The sequence below is a fragment of the Odocoileus virginianus genome, chromosome X, assembly GCF_023699985.2.
Source record: "Odocoileus virginianus isolate 20LAN1187 ecotype Illinois chromosome X, Ovbor_1.2, whole genome shotgun sequence".
Classification (NCBI taxonomy): domain Eukaryota; kingdom Metazoa; phylum Chordata; class Mammalia; order Artiodactyla; family Cervidae; genus Odocoileus; species Odocoileus virginianus.
In genome coordinates, this window is record NC_069708.1 from 42,795,727 (window position 1) to 42,813,407 (window position 17,681).

Genomic DNA, 17,681 nt, shown 5'->3' on the forward strand with positions numbered 1-17,681 from the left:
TTGAGTAGTGGATTAGAATGACCTGCACTTGGATCATTTCCTGCTCATCATTTTTTAAACATGACTAAAAAATAAAGGCACCTGTGAAACAGGATTCTAGCCTTGAACTTCTGTCCTTAAATATAAAAATGAAACTGTTGAAAGTGTATTGAAGTAGGTAGGAAGATTTTAAAATACTATCTACTACAAAATTCTTCAAAATACGGACATATTTTAGTAAGTCTCTTCAAACCGTGTATTGCTTTCCATGAGGCAACTTGGAAAGACAGAATGACAGTAACAATCAAAATAAGGCATATTAATCTCTATGTCTAAGACTATAAAATATATATGCAGACCAAATATAAGAATTTGACCTAGTCTATCTCCAGAAATTCAAATCTTTGTTACAATAAGAACATGTCTCTAGGTATTATCTTACTATAATGATTTTGATTAAGCAAGATATTTCCTTTCTGCTGTGATTAAAGCTGTATACTGCATAACTTGTGAAGTATGAAAACCTGACCTTTCAAATTCCTTTAGTCTATTGTTCATTTTTTTTTACCTTCTTGTTTTATGTATACTTTTAAGGAGACTAATACGTTATTTTTGCTTTCTTTATCCCTTTCTTCTGCTCTAATTGTGGCATCCTACATAAGACTAACATTTTCCTTACCCCGATTTTGTAAGTGTTTTTTTCCCTGTTTTGCTTCTTCAGACTCCTCTAAATATAAAAACTTAACAGATTTACAGATAATGTGATGCTATAATTAAAATCTTATTAGATTCACAGAAGAAACACTAGAGCTAATAATAAATTCAGCAAAGTTACTGGACACAAGGTCAACATGGAAAAATCATTTGTGCTTTTATACAACAACAAGGAATGAACAGTCTGACGAATAAATTAAGAAAATAATTTTATTTGTAATACCATCCAAAAAATTAAAGTACCTCAGAATAAATTCAACTAATGAGTTGAAAGACTTAAGCATTGAAAATTCCAAAATATTGTTTTAAGAAATTAAACAAGACAAAAATAAGTGTAAAAAACATCCCATGTTTATAGATTATGAGATTTAATGACTTTTAGATGGCAATACTACCCAACATGATCTGAAGATTCAATATAGTCCCTATCAATGTCCTAAAACCCTTTTTACCAGAAATGGAAAAGCCAATCTTCAAATTCATATGGAAGTAAGAGATCTCAAAGAGAATAAATAAATAAATAAGTCATGAAAAAGAAGAACAAAGTTGGGGAACCCATACTTCCTGATTTCAAAACTTGCTACAAAGCCACAGTAATAAAAACAGTGTGATACTGACATAAAGACAGACATAGAGACCAATAGAATGGGGTCTAGAAGTCAGAAATAATCACATATATTCCTGGTAAATTGATTTTCAACAAGGATGCCAAGTTCATTCAATGAAGAAAGTATAGTCTCTTCAACAAATGGTACTCAGACAACTTGATATTCACATGCCAAAGAATAAAGCTGGAGTGGTGTGAAAGGGAAAGTGTTATTTGCCCAGTCGTGTCTGACTCTTTGTGAACCTGTGGACTATAACCTTCCAGGCTCATCTGTCCATGGAATTCTCCAAGCAAGAATACTGGAGTGCATTGCCATTTCCTTCTCAAGGGAATCTTCCCAACCCAAGGATTGAACCTGGGACTCCCACATTACAGGTAGATTCTTTACCAACTGAGCTGCCAGGAAATACTGGAGTGGTATCCCTCATCATAAACAAAATATAACTTAAAATTCATTAAAGACCTAAATATAAGAGCTGAAACTCTAATACTTATAGAATGAAATTGAGGGTTTTGTGCTCTTTGTGACCTTGGATTTGGCAATAAATTGTTAGACATGACACCAAAAACTTTATCAAAATTAAAAATATTTTGTGCACCAAAGTACATTATCAAGAAATTGGAAGACAACCTCCAGAAGGGGGAAGTCTTTGTAAATTTGTAGAGGAGGGGTAATAATGCTTTAACACAAATAATAGGAAATTGGGAATTACTGGCAGGGCCAATTTGATAAATATTATTGGCTATGGAGGTTTTCTGACCTCCTTATTTAATGCAAGTATAAATGGACCTTTCCTTACTGGAGAATTTTAGTGTACTGGTAATGATAGTACTTCATGATTTTTGCCATATTTTGATGGTTTTAAATCCTAAATATATTCAGAGCTGAAATATAGTGCTCAGAGGATGTTTACTGCACAACCAAAGCTTTATTTCTGGAAGCAAGTGTTCTTAAGTGGCAGAAGTTTTGATCCCCACATTTTAAGAAATATTATGATGTGTATATTTGTAAAAGGCTTTGTCTTTTATAATGGGAAAGCACCTAGGGCTTCTGAAGCTGGCTCATTGATAAGTAGCCAGTCTGTCACCCTTCCATTTAAAAGCTTTCTTTGGTTTTGTGCTTCTATAAATGGACTGCTTTAATTTGAAACATCTGTGTCTGGCTTAAAGTGATACTATTTTATGTAACTGTAAAATTATTTCTCCTTTATGACTATTTACAGTAAGTGCTATTGAAATAGATGAAACTCTCCTTTAGAGGAACTTCTGCCTTCCTCAGAGCTGAATAAAGATACCTTCCATTTCTTCCAAGCAGGTGCAAAAGATACAGTTACAGCAGTCTTCAAGTTTGAGGGAAGTAATTTTTGTCATAAGACTTCATATTATGCAAGATGTGCCATAAACTTAAAATGGGTGCTACAACACATTCTAAAAACCAGGAATGAAATACCAAGCAAGAAGCAAAATCAAAAATCAAAATTGATACTTCAGAATATTTCAACAGCCAAAGAATATAGTTTTGGAAGAACATTTGCTTCAGTTTATCTTCCCAGAAAAAGAAGAAAAAAAAAAAAAGCAATAGAAAAAAAAAATAAAAATATTCAAAGCCAGTTTCTTCAGAAGCTGTGGTTAATATATGAAAGTTTCATAGTTCAGTTGCCTAGTCTCTTTCTGCTCTCAAAGTGAGTGGGCAGTATTTCAAGCAAATTGACTAAATCTGAAAATTATTGTTCAATAAGTTGATCTCTACTTGCTACAAAACAAAACAATAACTGAAAAAAAAATTTCCCCAAAGGTATTTTATATTCCACTTTGCCACATATATAATTTTATATGTAATATTTTGATATTTGCCAATGGATACCTTCATAAGGGCTTCCCTGGTGGCTCAGATGGTTAAAAATCTGTCTGCAATGCAGGACACCCAGGTTCAACCCCTGGGTTGGGAAGATCCCCTGGAAGAGGAAATGACAATGTCCTCTAGTAATCTTGCCTTGAGAATCCCATGGACGGAGAAGCTTGATGGACTACAGTCCATGAGTTCACAAAGAGTCAGATGCAACTTAATAACTAATCACATCTTCAGTGAGGTTTAGAAACTTTTATTAGGTACTGGTATATTTGGACAATTTCTAATACTATCACTTCCACTATAAATCTTCCACTGGTTTTGGAAGGTATTTCGGGAAATTGATGACAGTTTGATAGCTCTTTTGTTAGGTTCATGATTAATTACAGGAAAAGCTAAATTACATTTGGGAAGGGTAGGGAAATTAATGTTTTAAAAATTAAGAAATCTTATCTAGAATCTCCATAAAAAAATTGGTCCTATCAGTATTTTTGTTTGCATAGGCTCTAAGATATTGTGAGGAGCTTGTAACAATTCACCTCTATTTATGTAACCTAAAGGCAAATTTATAAAATCTTTGTGAGCACATTCATTCTTGAGAACAAATATTAAATAAATTTATTAAGATTTCAGAAACTAAATTTCCAAGAAAAACTGTCAGAACAGAGTCTCACCCATCACCAACATTATGCCTAGCCTGGACTACCACACCATCTATTAGGTCATCTTCCTTTATTCAACACCTTTTCCCACTTCTTAAAGGTGAGATATCTCTTCAAGAAAATTGGAGATATCAAGGGAACAATTCATGCAAGGATGGGCACAATAAAGGACAGAAAGAGTAAGGACCTAACACATGCAGTAGAGATTAAGAAGAGGTGGCAAGAGTACACAGAATAACTATACTAAAAAGGGCTTAATGATCCAGATAATAACCATGATGGTGTGATAACTCACCTGGAATCAGACATCTTGGAATGTGAAGTCAAGTGGGCCTTAGGAAGTATTGCTACAAGCAAAGCTAGTGGAGGTGGTTGAATTCCAGCTGAGTTATTTAAAATCCTAAGAAGATGAGGCCATTAAAGTGCTGCACTTAATATGTCAGCAAATTTGGAAAACTCAGCAGTGGCCACAAGACTAGAAATTTTCAGTTTTCATTCCAATCCCAAAGAAAGGCTATGCCAAAGAATGCTCAAACTACCATACAATTGGACTCATTTCATATGCTAGCAAGGATATGCCCAAAATCCTTCGAGCTAGGTTTCAGCAGTAAGTGAACTGAGAACTTCCAAATGTACAAGCTGGATTTAGAAAAGGCAGAGTAGGAACCAGAGAACAAATTGCCAGCATGCATTGGATCATGGAGAAAGCAAAGGAATTCCAGAAAGAAAAAAAAAGCATTTATTTCTGTTTGTTGACTATGCTGAAGTCTTTGACCATGTAGATCACAAAAAATTGTAGAAAATTCTTCAAATATTAGAATATCAGATCACCATACCTATCTCCTGAGAAATCTGTATGCAGGTCAGGAAGCAACAGTTAGAACTGGACATGGAACAATGGACTGGTTCCTAATTGGGAAAGCCTGTATATTATCTCCTTGTTTATTTAACTTCTATGTAGAGTACATCATGTGAAATGCTGAACTGGATAAATTACAAGATGGAATCAAGACTGCCGGGAGACATATCAACAACCTTAGATATGTAGATGATACCACTCTAAAGGCAGAAAATGAAGAGGAACTAAAGAGCTTCTTCTTCTTCTTTTTTTTCCAGTTTTTGAAGTATTTATTTTAATTGGAGGCTAATTACTTTACAATATTGTGGTGGTTTAAAGAACTTCTTGATGAGAGTGAAGGAGGAGAATGGAAAAGTTGACTTGAAACTCAACATTCAAAAAACTAAGATCGTAGCCTATCATTCTATCACTTCATGGCAAATAGAAGGGGAAAAAGTGGAAACAGTTTTATTTTGGGGGGCTGCAAAATCACTGTGGACAGTGGAGGCAACAACAAAATTAAAAGACACTTGCTCCTTGGAAGGAAAGCTATGACAAAACCAGACAGTGTTTTAGAAAACAGAGATATCACTTTGCCAAGAATGGTCCATATAGTCGAAGCTAGGATTTTTCCAGTAGTCGTGTAGGGATGTGAGATTTGAACCATAAAGAAGGCTGAGTGCTAAAGAATTTGTGCTTTCTAATTGTGGTGCTGGAGAAGACTCTTGAGAGTCCCACAGACTGCAAGGAGATCAAACCTGTCAATACTAAAGGAAATCAACAGTGAATATTCATTGGAAGGACAGATGTTGCAGCTCCAATACTTTGGCCACCTGATACAAAGAGCTGACTCATTCGAAAGGACCCTGATGTTGGGAAAGCTTGAAGGAAAAAGAGAAGGGTGGGGGAGAAGATGAGATGGCCAGATAGCATCACTGACCCAATGGACATGAATTTGTGCAAACTTCGGGAGACAGTGGAAGACAGAGGAGCCTATAGTGCACTACAGTCCATGGGGTTGCAAAGAGCTGGACAGGACTTAGCAGCTGAACAGCAACAAAAGTGAAAAAAAAAGAAAAAAGAAGAAGAAGAAGAAGAGCTCCTTTAATTATAGGATACAATTCCTAGAAACTTTCTGTCTTTGGCTATCCATCATCCTTTGTTTCTTTCAAGTAACAGAATGTTGACTTCCTTTTATAGGATTACCTGTTCCCTATTGTGATTAGTCTTCATGAGAACATTGATATGGGTGTCCATTCCTTCCTTAGGCAAATTATGGTTAAAAACCCAAAAGTAACTAATTGGAGTCTCTCTTGGGCAAAACAATAAAAAAGTAAAAAAAAAAAAAAAAATGGTTGAGTGTGATTTGCCCCAGCAGAAGCAGCATGGTATAACTACTATGATGATCACTGGAATCATCCTGGTTCCTACCCTTTATTTAGGTGTGTGTGTTAACCAAAGTCAATTTTCTTTTTAGGTTGCCAGCAAAGGAACCAACTATTTGGCAAATCAATGAATAATACTGTACTGAAAATATAATATAAAAATAAGAAATATAAAATGACTAACATGATGTTTAGCACGTAGGTGTTTAATATCACTACTAATAATAATAATACTAAAGTTTACATGAATTGAACCTCACAGTGCAGAGAACCTCACATGCATTATCTCACTTAGATCTTACTATGGAGCCATGAAATTGATTCTAGTATTATTTCAAGTTATAATGGAGGAATTGAGACAATGAGAGGCCCAAACTTATTAATATGTAGCTGTTAAGTAGTAAGGCCGAGATTTGAAATCTGACAGTCCTCAGACACATGCATTTAAATGCTACATTCTAAATCTCCTCATTTTTCTTGTGTGGCATTGAAGAAGCCCTAATTGGTGAAATTGTCTGTCCATAGTGCAGTATTGTCAAGAAATGCCATATTGAACAGCTGTTTCTAAAAAAATGGCATTGCCCAGTATTGAAGCATCACTCTATTAATTACCACAGTAGTCTGTTAGGAGTGGAGTTTCTTGATGGTCATTTCTTGACTAGCCTGTCCCATATTAACATTAGCAACAAAGAGTATTCCCAAAGATGCATATTTTCTTCTCCAATGTGCAATATGGGAGTTTATTAACTAGATGCAACTGTGTCTTCAGTGCCATATACATAATACATCTGTAAAGTAAAACAGTCAGTATTTGATCTTTGGAACCATGTTTTTCATATAAATGGGGATATTATGATCTTTGCAAAAGCAACATCTGCTGTATTCTTGCTTAAGATTCTTCAAGGATTTTGCCATAGCTACTGGCCTGTAAGAAATTTTCCAAGTTTTCTTGGCACTTCCTGCATAATGAAACCTTTTCAGGTTAGAAGCTGAAGTAAAGCAAATGCTGTATTATGAAAACAGTAAGCAAGAAATCTTCCAATTATTACTACTAGGTTTTCTATCTGTTTGTAGGCTATGATTCAGTGCTAACCAAGCAAGACTAGTGCTTTTTGAGATAGCCTTTGATCAGCCTATGCTCACAAAAAATAAAAATAATAATAATAATGATAATCCACCAGGAAAAGATACTGCCAAATTCACTGTGGAAGAGAGTTGAGTATAACTGAATTTTATTATTAATAGTATTTTCAGTTGCACTTAGCCATTTTTTCCTCCACTGTCCTTAGAAAATTGTCTGATCAACTGATCCCTAAAATATACTTGAAGCATGCTTCATAAAGCTTGACTTGAAGTCATTAATAGAATTACCTCCAGAGTATGACAAATGAGGTTTCAGAATGCCTCCAGGTCTTTCTTTGGCTTCAGACATAAAAAGGACATACTTAAATTTTCAAATAGCAGTTCATTATTGTAAATGTGCCTGTCACCCTTGGGCAAAGCATTCTTTATCTCTCCAATTTTGGATAAATTTATATATCTCATAAGTTTTTTTGATAAACCTTATGTATCACATGGCTGAAACAAGAGATAATGATTGAGAAAGAATGTATGTGCTGATGCCTTAGAAACCTGTGCACCTTCTTTTGCATTTGAAATTTTTAAAAAATGTTTTAAGCAGGTTTATTTCCAAAATGACACATTTACTTAAAATAGCTTCAGAAGTCTTATTTAATTGGTAAAGTCTGCCTCATGTTCTGAGGACCTTGAGTCTTTCATAATGCATGCATATGCATATATTTTTAATCTTAATTTATCTTTCAGAACTTTTATGTGGTCTTTATTGAGTTAGTTGTTAGCATTACAGAACTTCAAATTAATTTGATGGGAACTTTAATATCTACATAAATAAGGAATACCTTGTTTTTCTTTTGTGACTATGTATTGAACACCTAGTATATTCAAGGTTATGTACTCTGTTCTGGAGATAAAACAGTTGAATAGAAACATGGTTTCTATTTTGGCAAAGCTTATCAATTAGTCATTATCCTGGCTCAGTGGCTTTTCTCAAGCTGTTTATATCCTGCCACTGAAAATTAAACTCTGAGGATCATGTTATACCTCATCTACAAAATGGAGATAAATTCTGCCCTTCTGTTCTTTGTTTGATTTTGTTATGTTCCCCTCCATACATTGTCGAAGTGAAAATGAAGTCTCTCAGTCGTATCCAACTCTTTGTGACCCCGTGGACTGTAGCCCACCAGGCTCCTCCGTCCATGGGATTCTCCAGGCAAGAATACTGGAGTGGGTTGCCATTTCCTTCTCCAAGTCTGGGTTAAAAAAGTGACAATGAGAAAACTCAGGCTCTAGTTAGCTTTCTAAAACATTATATGAGCTTGGACATGTCTCAGCTATTCAGTTTCTTCATCTCTAATATTGATCATTCAATATATTTACTCCATTGGTAAACAGAGGCAAATACAGTACATATTTATTTAATTTGGTATCTTCAGTCTCTAACTTGAAAATTCTCCATAACAAATATCTCAGTCTCATGAAGTATACCAGAGAACCAGTCAAAAACTAGCCATCCAAAAAAAACTAGCCATCCTAAAGCTGCTAAACAACATTTGTTGCATAATGGCCTCTCTCAGATTAATGATGCTTTATATCCATCATATATATATAATTTTATTTACCTCATCCTCTGTTTTTCCTTTATTTATTTATTTATTTATTTTTTCAAATCCATTGTTCATTCTTTACCCTTTCTTCTGCTCTGTTTCTCTTCTGGTTTTATTCATCTTAGACTTGTCCCTGATATTGCTTAATCTTCTGGAAACACTCAGAACTCAACAAATTTAATACTCAGGGGTTTCCAGATTAAAATACAAGTTGCCAAGTTATGTTTGAAGCTTTTAAACAATGAATTACTTTTAGTATATATATATCTCATACAATATAAGTAAATGTATGTCCCATACTGGAAGAAATTCTCATTGTTTGATTCTCTTATTTAATTGATCATCATGAATTTTATTTGCTAAATCTGGTAATTCGATCCTCAGTTTTTTTTTTTTTTAATTAAGAAAAAGTTATTATGTAACATTGTGTAAGATTAAGGTGTACAATGAGTTGATTTGGTACACTTAAATATTGCAATATGATTACCATCATATGCTAAGTTGCTTCAGTAATATCTGATTGTTTATGACCCTTTGGACTGTAGCCCACGAGGCTCCTCTGTCCACAGGATTTTCCAGGCAAGAATACCGGAGTGGGTTGCCATTTCCTTCTCCAGGGGATCTTCCCAACCCAGGGATCAAACCGGCATCTCTTTTGTCTCCTGAATTGGCAGGCAGGGTCCCCACCACTAGCACCACCTGGGAAGCCCAAATATGTGAGGTCCTTTAATTATGTCTCTTCATATTTTTATAAATTTTGATCTTGCCCCCATTCAACAAGGGCTAGAGGCAAGATGGAGAGTGCATACAATCCTGAGACCCTTTATCCATAGATTGTCACATGGACTCACCAGCTACTCATTTGATAGGGGACCCATTTGAGTTAAACATCTATCATGCCACACAATTATCACTTCTTTTTTTATGGCAAGAGCATTTAAAATCATGTCTGACTCTTTGGAACCCCATGGACTATAGCCCACCGGGCCCCTCTGTCCATGGAATTCCCTAGGCAAGAATACTGGAGTGGGTTGCCATTCCCTTCTCCAGAGGATCTTCCTGACTCAGAGATCAAACCCGTGTCTCCAGCATTGCAGGCAGATTCTTTACTGTCTGAGCCACCAGGGAAGACGCCATCTAAAATCTAATCTCTTAGCAACTAGTAGCATATACTGCAGTATTGTTAATTATAATCACAATGCTGTACATTAGCTCTTCAGAATTTGTCTTCTAACTGCAAGTTTGTACCTTTTGACCCATATCTCCCCAATCCTACTTTCTGTTTATATGAATTCAGCTTGCTTAGATCCCAAATATAAGTGAGATCATACAATATTTATCTTTGACTATCTCAGCCTAGTATCCTCATTGTCTATTATGTTCTTGCAAGAGGCAGGCTATCTTTTTTTTTTTAATGACTGAATGATATCTATCTATCTATCTATCTATATACACCACATCTTCTTTATGCATTCATATATTGATGGACACTTCAGTTGTCTCCATATTTTGAGTAGTGTGAATAATGCTGCAGTAAACACAGGAGTGTAGATATATTTTTGATATCTTGTTTTCATTTATTTGGATATATACTCAGAAGTGGGATTGTCAGGTCATATGGTATTTCTATTTTTAACTTTTTGAAAAATTCCCATACTCTTTACCACAGTGACTGCACCAATTTACATTCTCTCTAACAGTGAAATTAAGAAGAATGTATTTTCTGCTGCTTTTGAATGGAAAGTTCTGTATATAGCTGTTAGGTCCATTTTTCCTAAAAGTATGGTTAAAGTTTAATGTTTCCACATTGATTTTCTGTCTGGATGACTTATCTATTACTGAAAATGGGTATTAAAGTCCCCTGTGATTATTGTATTATTGTCTCTCTCTCCCTTCAGTTTTGTTAGTATTTGTTTAATATATTTAGGTATTCTGATGCTAGGTCCATATATATTCATGATTGTTATAGCTTCTTAATGAGCTGATGTCTTTATTATTATATAATGACCTGCTTTGTCTCTTCTTACCATTCTTGAATTATAATCTATTTTGTCTGATATAACTACCATCATCACTTCCTTTTGTTTTCCACTTGCATAAGATATCTTTTTTCCATCTCTCACTTTGAGCTTATGTGTGTCTGTAAAGCTGAAGTAGGCAGCAAGTAGTTGGATCTTTTATTTTTTTTAATCTATTTAGCCATTCTTCCTTTTGATTAATTATATATTAATTAATATATAATTAGAGTAATTATTGATACATAAGAACTTACTAATGTCATCCTAAAGGAAATCAGTCCTGAATATCCATTGGAAGGACTGATGTTGAAGCTGAAACTCCAATACTTTGGCCACCTAATGTGAAGAACTGACTCATTGGAAAATACCCTGATGCTGGGAAAGATTGAAGGCAGGGGGAGAAGGGGATGACAGAGGATGAGATGGTTGGATGCCATCACTGACTCAGTGAACATGAGTTTGAGTTGGAAGTTGGTGATGGACAGAGAGGCCTGATGTGCTGCAGTCCATGGGGTCGCAAAGAGTTGGACACGACTGAGTGACTGAACTGACTGACTAAATGTCATCTTATCCATTGCTTTCTGAATTTGTTTATTTCCTCTCTCTTTCTTGCTGATTACATTTTGGAATTAGTGGTTTTCTGTGGTGGTCAGTTCTGATTTCCTTCTTTATATTTTGTGATTCTGTTATACGTTTTTACTTTATGGTTACCATGTGGTTTGCATAAAACATTTTATGAATAATACAGTCCATTTTATGCTGATAGCAACTTAGCTTCAATTAAATACAAAAACTTTACCTTTTTATTCTGCCCGTTGATATTTTTGATGTGATAATTTACCACTTTTGACATTGTGTTCATTAATAAATAATATTAACCATAGTTATTTTAAATATTATTTCCCTTTAACCTTTATAGCATAGTTGGGTGGCTGACACAACATCATGTTAGAGATTTTTAATCTGACAGTGTATTATCTTTATTAGTGTGCTGTATATTATTGTAGTTTTGACCTTACTAACTACTGCCTTTTCATTTCAGCTTAAAGAATGTCTTTCAACTTTTCTTGTATGGAAGTCTAATGATATTGAATTCTCTCAGCTTTAGTTTGTCTGGAAATATCTTTAGTTCACCTTCATTTCTGTAGAATAACTTTGCCAGGTAGAATATGCTTTTTCTTTTTTTTTTTTCCTTTCAGCATTTTTAATATATCATTCCACTCTCCTCTGGGCTGTAATGTGTCAGAGAAATCCACTGTTAGATTTATTGGGTTGCCTTATTAGTCACAGTCTTTATTTTTTTATACTTTTGGGATTTTCCCTTTGTCTATGATTTTTTGGCAGTTTTACTATATGTATCTTGGAAAAGATAGTTTTGATTTTAATAGGGTGATTTATAAGCTTTATGATCTTGGATGTCTGTATGTCTGTGTCTCCCCATGTTTGGCATGTTCTTAGTTACCATTTCTTTAAATAAAATTTCTACCCCCTGCTCCTTCACTTTTTCTTCTGTTCCTCTAATGATTCTGATATTTGTTCTTTGGATGGTGTCCTCTAGATCATATAGGCTATCTTTTTTCCATTTTTTTTTTTTCTACTTTGTTCTCTAACTGGGTTATTTCTAAGTTTCTATTCTCTAGTTCACTGATTCTATTTTTCTTATTTGGTTAAATCTGGTATTGATGGTTTGCATTTCATTTTTATTTCATTCATTAAATTCTTCAGCTCCAAAATTTCTGTCTGGTTCTTTTCAATGATTCTTATTTCTTTGCTGTATTTCTCATGTTTTGTGTATTGCTTTCCTGATTTTGTTGAATTGTCTTTCTCTGTTTTCTTGTAAGTCATTGAGCTTCATTACAATGGCTATTTTGAATTTTTATTGGGTATATAACAGATCTCGGTATCATTGGGTTTGGTTATTGGAAGATGATTATAATCTTTTGGTGATGCCATGGGTCCTTGATTCCCCATGTTACTTGGAGTTTTGCATTACTGTTTTTGCATTCAATGCAGCAATAACCTCTGATATTTGCTAGCTGCTTTCAGGTAGGAGATAAATTTTGTTGTTTGTGCTTATATGGTAAACTTTCTTTGACTTTATATGGGTACACTTGCTCCATGCTTGTTTCTTCTTGTAGCATAATCCTTAAGCATAATATTTATGTTTTCTCCTGGTCTTATAGTGCGCCAAGCCAACTACTTGGAACCTCTCTTTTGTCTTCTCAGAGGTAGAGCTACAGCTCAAGATTGAAATTTCTTCCTTGCCCACAGACTCTGGACTGTTTTCTGTGTACATTCCCTGTTTACTCAAACTCACTCTTGCCACCACTCTCATGAGATGCACAAGGAGCCAGCCACAGAGTTGCAGGAGGTGTTATTTGTTACTGGGGTATCAGGTGTACATTTAGGCCAAAAAGGGGATCCTCAGGTGAGATATTCCCAGTGGCTCATAGGCAGACTCCCTGTTGAAGTACAGATGCAGTTAGTAGGAACCCCATTCTTTAAATTCTTTCTGATATTTTTTTCTGCCTCTTTCCTGATCTCTTCTTGCATTGCTAATCATGGAGCTTTTACTTTAATACTTTGAGAAAGAGATGCATTTCTTTAGCAGCTTCTCAAATTGCTGGGAATCTGGTCATTCACTAATCTTTCATTCCCCCATGGGAAAGATCCCTGGCCTCTTATAGCTCTTAGTTATGCTGCCTTGGGAGAGGAAATGATACTGATAAAGTTCTTCTTACCCAAGCCAATGAACACAAACTTGTATTTTTCTTTTTCAACTCCAATAAAGTTGTGGAACTTCTCTTCCATAAAAACTGTACTGCTGTAAAGATACTCATTTATGTGTGTCTGCCCAAATCAGTATTCTTCATCTGCTCCCAGGTCACTACTGGTTCTACGGTCTGTATCAAGTTCTGCCTGCCTGTTACTTGATACATAAGTGGTTGAGACTCCTCCTGGGTCTCTTGGAGTATGGTCCTGGATCCCACAATTCACACTTTTGTTTGTGCTAAGCTCTGAGTCACTTCAATCATGTCTGACTCTTTGCAATCCTATGGACTGGCTCCTTTGTTCATGGGGATTCTCCAGGCAAGAATACTGAAGTGGGTTGCCATTATCTCCTCCAGGGTATCTTCAAAACCCAGGATCAAACCCACGTCTCTTATGTCTCCTGCATTAGCAGCCAGGTTCTTTACTACTAGTGCCACCTCACAAAGAGGCACTTTTGTTGGTGGATGATGCCAAATTGTATCTGTTAAAAGGGTGATAAAGGTGAAGGACATCTTAAACTGCCAGGATGCTGATGTCACTCTCCAGGACATTTTTTTCCTTATATGTACTTTTATTCTTCATTTGTCTCTAAATTCTATTTTTCTAGTTGATATATTTAGAAATATGATTTCAAATTTATTTTACCACTTAGATTTTAATGTCTAAAAGTGAATTATCCCCCTCTAACTTCTTACCATTCTATATCTATAAATGATACAATCATGTTTTCAGTTGGTTGGACTCAAAGACTTGTTTTATTCCTTTTTGTTTGTTACTCGTTACATGCAAACACTTTTTGAGTCTTTTTAATTGTTTGTAATTTCTCTCATTATCCATTCATTTATACTGTACTGTTATTTTGTGCCTTGTGTAGCGTATTATTGGAAGTACTAAAAGTATATTTATCAAAAAATTATTTTTTTATTTTTTAAAACTTTTTATTTGTATTGGGACATAGCTGATTAATAATTTTGTGATACTTTCAGGTGAGCAGTGGAGGAACTCAGCCATACATATACATATACATAAACACACATACATACACATATCCATTCTCCCCCCTTCCCATACAGGTTGCCACATAACATTGAGCCAAGTAAGTCCATGTGCACAGAGTAGGTCTTTGTTGGTTGGGATCAGCATGTACACACTGTTATATTCAAAATGGGTATCCAGTTGAATTTTTTAATGAAAAACATTTTGTCTACCTACTTTCTGTTCATAGTGTCACTCTTGACATAAAAAATCAGACAACTATGTTTGAGTTGAAAATGTCATACCAGATTGATGTAAATACTATGTAAAATTAATGAAACACAATATAGCAAACAACATTTGGTAATTTGCACAAAGTATTAACCCTATGTACAGTGAGTATTTCGGCCTGAATTAAAAAAAATAAAAAGGAAAAAACAAAGAAAGCTGTCCTCAGTTCTATGTGCTGTGTTGTGCCAAGTCACTTTAGTCGTGTCCAACTCTTTGTGACCCTGTGGACTGTAGCCCACCAGGCTCCTCTGTCCATGGGATTCTCCAGGCAAGAATACTGGTGTGGGTTTCTGTGCTCTCCCTCCAGGGTATTCCTCCCACCCAGGATTAGGACCCAAGTCTCTTACATCTCTTGCATTGGCAGCCAGGTTCTTTTACCACTAGTGCCACCTGGGAAATCCCATCAGATTGATATCTATTAGAAAACCACTTCATCTCCCAAAGCTTACTTCCTCACCAACTTCCTTCAATTTCCCAGTGATTATCTTAATCAACACTAAATAAAGTTAAATGGACGCAAAGCTGTTTCAAATAATCAATGATCATGTTGATAAGGTTTTCATTTTTTAATTAAATCAACATTCTTAAGACATTAAAAATAAAATAGTATTCCATTTTGACTGCCTTGTATACACTGTTTTACAGTCAAGATAAATATTTCACTCAGGCTATTTTCAATTAACTGCCTATTTAGGTAAATACAGGAAGTCAATATTGCATAGAAAAATATATAATTATTTTTATCAAATGAATAAGGATAAACTTTTGAGTGGAGGCATCTTAAAACGCTGTTCTATTTAAAACAGCATTTATATAATCTACTTTAAACTTAGGTGTTCTAAGAACAATTCATATAGACTAGATTACTGGGTAATGATCCAGAATGAAGACTCCAAATACCTTTCCCTCTCTACAGTTGTTTGACGATTAGGCAAAGCTCATATTATGACTGGAAAAGATAACCACAGGAATTATGAATGTGAACACCTAAACTAAACTCCTCAATTAATAAGTTTCTGTTGCTTCATGAAGAGAGGAAGAAAGAGTGGTACAAGAAAGTTTAACTCAAATAAGAGCTATAATGGGGATTATGAGTTGATGGTACCATATCTGAATTTAAATAGGATGTATGATTTTAATAAAACCCTTGTGGTCAGTAGGGAGCAACCTCGCAGTAACAGGCTCTCTATCAGTGCCACTGAATCCTAACAAATTTCAAGCCTTAGGAAGTATTGGTTTATAAATTATCAACTGCAGTTCTCACACATTCTAATAGATTCACATCTGTGTACATTTTATGTGCAAGACAAGTAATGGGAAAAGATGAGATCTTAAAGTTCCTTGTAATAGAAGAAGGCCTGTATTATATAAGCACAGAAGGCAAAAGGGATTATAACAACTTCTGTTTAGGCTAAGGAGTGGAGCCTCTGTTTTTAGATAGCCTTTTGAGCTTTGGTGCCAGAAGACTGTTTTGTGAGTTGTCAGTTTCCTGATCTCAGTCCTTTATGGGCAACATATTTAAGTGGTGCTTTAAATAGAGTAGGCAAACTGGGGAAAGCGTTGAGTTGAGGGCTATGGAAGGAAATGGATCTGATTGCAGACAAATCTATGGGGAAAACACTGATTCTACCAGCTTTTGAACAATTGGCCTCATTGTTGAGGGTGGTGATTTTCACAGAAGTGTGACATTCTCTACCTCTCCTTCCAGGCTGAGCTCAGTGCTTCTTCCTTATGTTCCCAAACCATCCAGAGTTTATTTCTACCTTGCAAATATCACATTTTGTGATATCCACCTGTGTATTAATTATATCTCCTTATATGTTAAGGTAAGTGAAGGCAGAATCATGTTGTGTTCATTTAGCATGGGGTTTGCTATACTTCCCTAGTGGCTCAGTTGGCAAAGAATTTACTTGCCAAGGCAAGAGATGCAGATTCGATCCCTGGGTTGGGAAGATCCCCTGTAGAAGGGAATGGCAACCCACTCCAGTATTCTTGTCTGGAGAAACCCATGGACAGAAGAGCCTGGCGGGCTACAGTCCATGGGGTCACAAAAGATCAGACATGACTTAGCGACTAAATAATAACAATAGGCAATTAATAAGTATTTGCTCAATGGATGACAGAAAGGAAAACAGGTGGAAGGAAAAGTGTCACAGAATAATAGATTGATATTATAGTGTAGATGAATATTTAAACTGATCCAGAATCTGGAAATAACAACAGTGAACATTACTGGGCACAACCCAATATAAATGATAAAAGTAGAAAACAAGGTGTTTCTAATGAGACTAATACTAGCATTTGTAATAGTGATTACAGAATGTGACCATAACCACCTTAACACCTCAATGTAAAATAAAGACAATTTGATATTTATGTAGATTCCAAAGATTAATTGTATAATGTAAAAGTATCCTTAAAAGTAGTCAGGTTCTGGAATGTAGTATTTCATGTACAATTTTATAAAATTTTTAGATGTCTCAACTTATGAATAGCTAACTAGTGTTGCAGGATAAGAAAACTAGAATTTCTCTACTAATAGGCAGAAACTAATGAAATTGCATAAGTAAGGATACATGCAATACTTCACAATAATTATTTAAAAAAATTAGCTGCCAAAGTAAAATATAGGGGCACCTGAATGTAGTTCAGTTTTGCATTGTTATATATTTTTATTATATTAATATTTATTTTAAATCCATACTATGTTTCATATACATTCTAATTTATCTTTTCAGTAGTCTTGTGAGATTACTAATATTATCTCAATTTTATAGATGAGGAAACAGATTCATACAAGATAAAGAACAGGTCTCAAGTTCATAGCACATTTTAAAAAGTTGTTTCAATTGGAGGCTAATTACTTTACAGTATTCTGGTGGTTTTTGCCATATATTGACATTAATC

The 17,681-nt window shown here is 34.9% G+C and overlaps 1 pseudogene; it reads right to left on the minus strand.

The window, feature by feature from the left end:
- LOC110151647 (rho GTPase-activating protein 17-like) overlaps positions 1-17,681 on the minus strand; it is a 79,185-nt pseudogene that overhangs the window by 49,141 nt on the left and 12,363 nt on the right.